The following is an 8028-nucleotide window of genomic DNA, read 5'->3' on the forward strand; positions in this document are numbered from 1 at the left end:
ATATATATAATATATAAGAACCTCTGGTGGGTCTGCTGCCACGGGTGGTGTTCAAAATTAAGAGGAAGGCCGGCTCCGTGCCCCCTCCCAGCCCTCGCCCAGCGAACCATCCCTCCAGCCCACCGCCCTTATGTCACCCCAGGTTCCCCTTGCACAGGGGCCACTAGGACCCTTGGTGTCTTCTCCCATACCCCGTCCTGCCCTCTCTCACTCTAATTCAACAAAGACTCGCGTGTCCATGGAGCCCAGCTTTTGAGCTTGCGTCCTCAGGTCATCTTGGGGGGGGGTTGGGGGAAGAGGAGACCCCGGGATCCCCACTGCCCCTACCTGGCCGCCCCTGTCCCTTTCCTTCCTGGGACTCCAGAGAAGATTTCTTTGAGAACTGCACTGGCCCTGGGCAATGATCAGAACTCGGACAAGCATGAAACCTTGGGCAGTCGAAGATCTTCGGACACAGTGCCGTCCTGTTCCAACTGTTCCCTGAGTGTTTTTGGAACTCTATTGCTTCCTTCCCTGAGGAACAACCCCATGTGAGTAATTACAGGCTGCTAAGGACCATCGGGAAGGGCAACTTCTTTGCCAAAGTTCAAGCTGGCTTGTCTATACTCACTGGCCTGGAGGTCGCTATCAAGATCTTTGATAAAACCCAGCTGAACCCCAGCAGCTTGCAGACACTGTTCAGAGAAGTCTGAATTATAAAGGGACACAATCATCCCAAACATTATGACGCTATCTGTGGTAACAGAGATGGAGAAGACGCTATAACTGGGGATAGAATACGCTAGCTCAGGAGATGTGTTTGACTACCTCGTGTCTTACAGCTACATGAAGGAGAAGGAGGCTCGAGTCAAGTTTCGGGAGATCGTGTCAGCTGTGCATTACTGTCACCAGAAGAACAATTCACTCAGGGATCTGAAGGCTGAGAACCTGTTGCTGGATGCTGAAGCCAACACCAAGATAGCTGACTTTGACTTCAGCAATGTGTTCACACCAGGATCCAAGCTAAATACCTTCTGTGGGAGCCTCAGTATGTCGTCCCAGAACTGTTCAAGGGCTAGAAGTATGATGGGCCAGAGGTGGACATCTGGAGACTACATGTCATCCTGTTCACGCTGGTCAGTGGCTCCCTGCCCTTCAGTGGGAACAACATCAAGGAGCTGCGGGAAGGAGTCCTTAGAGGACTACAGACTTCGAGAGCATTCTGCTGACATTTCTGGTGTTGAACCAGGCAAAATGCTGTACTCTAGAGCAAATCATGAAAGACAAGTGGACCAACATTGGCTATGAGGGTGAGGATCTGAAGCTATACATGCAGCCCGAGGAGGACATTGGGAACGCCAAGAGAATTGGTGAGGGTCAAGGAAGCAGGTGCTTCAGGCTCAGGGGTGCAATGCCACAGAGCCAAGGCTGGTGGCCATTGCTTCTGTTCTTGTTGGTCAGTGTCTTAGAACAGCTCACCACTGAGCTACAGAGAATAGTTGGGGAATGCCTATCCCTGTACCATGTTCGAGCTGTGTGACCCTGAGCGAGTGTTTTCCCTATCTGTGTGTCTTGTTCTATATCTAGGAAATAGCAATAGTCACACAGGCCAGCTCAGAGACGTACAAATTAGGGGAGGAAGCTGATCCATATACGTATTTATGCCTAGAATTCCCCTAGCGATGTGCTGGGGACATGGTTCAGTAGTAGAACCCCTACGTAGAATCCTACTACTGAACCATGTCCCCAGCTAGGCTAGGGCATGGCTCAGCGGTAGAGCCCCTACTCAGAATCCCCAAGTGAGAAAATTGGGGAGTGGCTCAGTGGTAGAGCTCCTACCCAGAATTCCCCGGTGAGGGGCTGTTGCGGGGGCTCAGTAATAGAGGCCTTGCCTAGACTCACCCAGTGAGGGGATGAGGGCACGGCTCAGTAGTAAAGCCCCTGCCTAGAGTCACCCCATGAGGGGCTGGGGCGTGGCTCAGTGGTAGAGCACCCGCCTACCTGTCTGCTGTGTAAATGCTCATGCCTGACACAATGGGGTTTTGACTTTAAAGGCTAAAAAACAAAACACTGGGGCTAGAAAAATGGCTCAGCAGTTAAGAGTTATGGCTGGTCTTCCAGAGGATCCAGGTTTGATTCCCAGCAACCATATATGGCAGCTTACAACCATCTGTAACTCTAGTCTCAGGAATGTAGGTGGTGCACAGATGGCCATGCAGGCATAGCATTCATATGCAGTAAATAAATAACTCATTTCAACTGAAGAAAATTAAGAAGAGATTCAAAAGAGGTGTGCCAAAGTAGAGGAAAGACTTAACTAAATGAGCCTTGAGTATTCAGCTAAGAAGAAATAATTCAAACAATATGAAAATGGTATAAGTAAAAGATTAAGCTAGATATCATGGGCACTTTCATCTGTAAATTATTAAGTAGCATAAAGAATTATAAAGAGGAGATGATTCCTCATAAAGAATTCCAAGTAGTTATGTCGATCTTCTATGTTCATGCGCATGTGTAGAATTCTAATTGTTGGGGTTTGACATGGGCAAAAATCCCTGAAGCTGAGTGAAGAGTGAGAGGGAGTAAGGAGAGAAGATGGAGAAGATGTTGGCTTTAAGATGAAGGAATAGTGAGGATGCTTCATACACACACACACGCACACACACACACACACACATTATATATATATATATTAGAAATTTAAATTGTATTCAGTCAAAATAAAGAGATACACATAATTTATCTGCAGTGTTATTTATTGTTCTAAAGTCATTTAAATTCAGTGGATAAAAATGTCTCAAATCATTGTTATAATTTGATTTGACTTTGTAGATGGCTGTGAAATAGTTCTTCATTTTTGCTTATTATTTTATGCCTTTTAAATATGGAGATTTATGTATATGGCAAAAGCATAATTTTAAATGATACTTCTGCTGATGAAAACCCAGTTGGTGTGTCACAAAAAAAATTTAAAAAACTATTGTCTTCACCAATTAAAAAATCAAGAGAATAAGGATTTTAATAAGCCTCTTGGGAGACATGTCTTTTGTATCTTTGATAAATACATGATTATAAGGACAAATTATATGAGTAGCAATAATTTCCCAGTAATGTGATCATTAAAAGACCTCCCAACTGCAATATATCAGTATTAATTGGGGACAGATGATCATTTCAATAACATGCATAAGTCATTATCCATAATTCAATACTTCTGATTATCTGAATATTTTTAATGAAATGATTATTTTATTTTAAAGATTTTCCATGTAATGATACTTTCCCCCTTTTCTTTTTGTCCCTCTTCTCACAAAATGCACCCCATAAAAGAGCCCATTTAGTGTATAGATCTTTATGAGTTGGTTATAGAAAAATCAGGAAAAAAATTAAAGAATATGATTTAAATTGTCTGCTTAAGATTATTTGAGAAAGACATTTGGAGAAAATAAACCAAATTTGAAGACTTAGGGATTTTTTTACATAGTATGACTTCAACATTTACTGAAGTTACTCTCTGTTTTATATTACATTACATCAGCAAAAAGAAGCTGCAGTAATGTTTTTTTTCTTTTCTTTTTACTTTTACAATATTGTGTTCACCAAACTGCTTCCCAGTTCCTTGAGGATGATTTGGTCTATGACAGTCTATAGTGTGTATATAAAAAGATATCAAAAGAGGATCATATTCAACTGTTATTTTGCCTCACATCTTACTTTCTAGAGAATTAGAATTGTTTTTGCTGAATATTTGTGTGTGTGTGTGTGTGTGTGTATAACATGTTCTTCTGTTATTTATTTTGTCTACACTTTGTTCATCTACTGATAGCATAAATTCTAGATTCATTAATTTGTTGATTAAAATGGGCAATTTCTCTAACTTGGAGTGCATAAATTTTATATAATCTGATTATGAGACTTTCTTTTCTAGAATATTTGTGACTGGTGCTCTTAATAGCCTCTTAGTTAGAATAGATAAATTTGGGCCTAGAGAAGTTAAAGAATCCAGTCTACTTCAAACAGAAAAGCAATAAGTTGATTTAAGAAAGTAGTAGCATTTTAGTTTTACTTTCATATGGATGTCTTTTGTAACCTGAATTTTAAACGTACGTTTTTTTCTTATGAAGTTTTTTTTGTTTTAATTTCTCTGTACTTACTGGTTCAAGTTAGAAATTTTATTATTTTTCATTGCTGAAATTTTTATTAAATTGTCATCTCTCTTTATATAGGATTTTCAAAGTTAGCTATCCCTCACTCTTTGTACAACCTAAATTCTGCCCTAATAATCTTGTATTTTGACAATGACAGTTACAATTCTTTATTAGTATAAGCTACTGTACTTTTGTGCTTTGACTGTCAACACAGCATAGTATAATTGGAGAAGCAAATTTCTTTTGATCAATTGTCTAGGTCAGAACGGCCAGAGGAAATGTCTATATGGGATTATTAGTTGATGTACAAGTGCACAGCCGACTATGGGTGGCATCATTACTATACAGTTGATGATGGCCATATAAAAATATATAATTAAGAATGAGACCACACACCAACCAGAAGTAGCATACATCCACTGACTTTACCAACTCCTGTGTGAGATACTTTTTGATTTTTATTGATGATTGGCTTTGACTTGTAAGTGAGTCAAATAAACTCGGTTTTTCCAAAAGTAGAATTTAGTCAAAGTGCTTTATCATAGCAACAGCCGTTGCTTATTTCCAATTAGCAATTATGCTGTCTGTATTATCCTCTTGTCCCCATCAACATCCATAATTTATATGATAACACTTGGAATATCATTTGTACTCTTTCAATAGATGTGTACAATAGGAAGATCAGACAGCTATCTATCACAAAACAAAACGTACAAAAACTGACTTCAATGCAGTGGTGACTGTTCTATATGTTCAATAGATATACTTTGTATTGTTAAAAGGTGAAATCTCCACCCAATGATATGTTGAATTCCTTAATCTTACAGATTCTTTCTTCTGTGTAACTTTCCTTACTGATAGACATCAATAACATTATTGGGACAGAAGAAATGGTCAAACAGAGTAAGCCTTCCAAACTGCTATCATTGCCCTGGGATTTTACTTTATATATCATATTCATTACAGTATTAGTTACTTTTCTAGGCACTGTTAACAATCATATGTCATAAACCAATTTGTAAGAGAAAGGATTTATCCTGACTCACAGTTTTAAATGATAGATTGATCATGATTGGAAGAGCATTGCTGCCGGCATCAGGATGGTGATGGTAACAATTGTGTAGAGGTTTGATCACGACAGTGTGAACTAGCAAACAGAGAGTAATATGTCTGAGAATAGAATTTAGTTATGATAGCTATGGTCCCATTCTGAGATAACCTATTCTTCCAGCTGTGTACCACTCCTAAAAGTTCTACAAACTTTCAAGATAGTACCAATCTTGGAGAGTAAGTATTCAAATAAGCCTGGGGGACAACTTACATCTAAAACATAATTAGTCTGTATTATAGAAGTGAAGAGGAACTAACATGAAGTAGTTTATATGTATCATCTTATTTACAATAGGCACTGGGTTAGATTTTATTCTTTGCTCCCACAGATTTTCAAGCCTTGATTGTGATTAAATTCATTGTTTTCTCATGGACCTAATGTGGTCAAAATTTTAAAATTTGGAGTCATGCTGCAACATCTCTGATTTAGGGAAGGAATATCATTGCATCAAGACCATGCATTTCCTAGACAAAAGAAGAACCAGAAGCAACTATTCTTCTGTATTATAGCACTACCTAACCAGCTTCACGACTCTTCTGTAAAGCATGTCTTCAAAGACATTTGGCTTTGGGGAGACAGTTTGTCTTTATTGTATATCTTACTACAGATATACTGCCTGTATCAAATAAACTCTCTGCCTATGGCTGTTTGTTTATTGTTTTTGTTTTGTTTGTTACCTATCTTGCTCTTGATGGTTTCTTTGCATACCTACATACTACCTGTTAACACCATTCTTAAGTTATATTTTCTATGTGGTACAAGACCTTTACCTATCCTTTTCACTCGCTACTTTTTAGCTTCAGATCCTGTTGTGAACCATACTCAGCTGCATATGGAGTCAGAAATAGGAAATAACTTACAATATCTGGCCAGTAGCATTCCTTGGGTGAACCAGAAGGTTTCTCTGCTTCTTACCTACTTGCTGTCAGTTATGAGGATAGAGAAGTAAAGGTCATTTGCAACATTATAAAAAGCCAAAAACCCTTAATATGTTTTTATTTGTATAATCATTGCATAAATGCATACATATAAATGAGTGATAATTTCCAAATTATGATACCAAAGAAATGGGAGAATGACATCATTACTCCTCATTTTGATTCCCTTAAATGTAACATTTACATGTAGATGATACTACAAACTGACTAGCATTCATGCAAAAAAAATTGCATTCTTTATTCTAAACATATGGATATATAAAAATGGTTTTTGCAGCAATAAGTTCTCAAAATATTATTGACAGAGATAAGCAATCTTTTTAGAACATGGTTAAAGTTTCCTCTTCTGTTGTCTGTAGCCTGTTAACTTTCGTATATTACCATAATATTTTGAGTTTGAATAGTTCCCATACGCTCATATGTTTGAATGTTTTGTACTGAGTTGGTGAGGCATTGGGAGAAGAATTAAAAGATGTTGCACTATTGGGGCTGGTGTGTCACTGCAGGTTTTGTGGTTTCAAAAACCCATACAGTTACAAAATCATTACATCTGCCTCATAGTTGTTGGGCTTGAGATATGAACTATCAATTACTGATCCAGTGTTATGTCTTCCTGTTTACTGCCATGTTGCCTGCAATGATGTTCATAAACTCTAAATAACCCTCTTAACCTGCCAATCCCAACAAACTCTTCTTCCTGTAAAATTTCTTGGTTGTGGTTATGGGTACACAGCAATGGAAACGTATATAAAATGTATAACAAATACCTCAACTTAGACACATAAACAACTCCTGTCCCCAGAATAGTTATACTAGGACAGTGGAATAGGTTGCTCAGGACTAAGGCACATGGAGCTATCAGTGTGCAGTATTATGTTTATTGATACTTAGTAATGGTGAGCTCAGTGCCAATGTATGCTACCTAGCAGTCTCCTGAAAAGTTCATTGTAGCTGACTGGACAAGCACTTAATGTAGTTCTCTGAAACTGATCACTATGGCAATGCAAGTCATAGGTTAAATGTCATAAGTGTTGACGTCATTACTTTGTTTCTTAAATGACCAAGGATCTGCCAGCTATCTTTAGCACAAGAGCAAAAAGCAGCTTCTTTACTTGATGGTAGTAGATCTGTATGTTTGTTTGTATGTTTGTTTGTTTTAACAGTTTACAGTGTCACTCAAATAACAGAAACTCAGCTAACTCAGTCCTGGTACCTCTTGCTCATGTCCAAATTCTTGCTGAGAACCTTGATAAAAAAACAACCAAATAAGGGGTATATGCTGTCTGATGTTCATAAAAGTTACATGTCTCGCACTTATTAAGCCTCAGTGATGGTATGTAAAGAATCAGAATATGATCTTTAAAATAGCAACAGAATTGATATCCATTTAGTATCCTCTTTTGGAGACTATGGACACTGATAGCTCCATGTGCCTTAGTCCTGAGCAACCTATTCCACTGTCCTAGTATAACTATTCTGGGGACAGGAGTTGTTTATGTGTCTAAGTTGAGGTATTTGTTATACATTTTATATACATTTCCATTTAGTATCCTCTTTTGGAGACTATGGTATGTTTTACTACTGTGCTTATTCCTGATCATTTTCTTTTAGTTACCTGTGGTTACAGATGCAGTGCTCCAATTCTTTTATCAGCACATGTTATGCAAAGAAATCCTACCCATAATTCCCAGGTACTTGACCTTTCCTATTCATTATTGCTTTGTCTCCTCTCTTCTCTTCTCTTGTTGTCTCTTGTCGTCTCTTCTCTTCTCTTCTCTTCTCTTCTCTTCTCTTCTCTTCTCTTCTCTTCTCCTCTCCCCTCCCCTCCCCTCCCCTCCCCTCCCCTCCCCTC

General features: G+C 38.5%; 1 pseudogene; it reads left to right on the forward strand.

Annotated features, from left to right (window-relative positions):
- The window catches only part of LOC114611526, a 2395-nt pseudogene extending 876 nt beyond the window's left edge, over positions 1–1519 (forward strand).
- Positions 1520–8028: the final 6509 nt, after the last annotated feature.

The sequence above is a fragment of the Grammomys surdaster genome, unplaced genomic scaffold (assembly GCF_004785775.1).
Source record: "Grammomys surdaster isolate TR1022 unplaced genomic scaffold, NIH_TR_1.0 126115, whole genome shotgun sequence".
Taxonomy (NCBI): domain Eukaryota; kingdom Metazoa; phylum Chordata; class Mammalia; order Rodentia; family Muridae; genus Grammomys; species Grammomys surdaster.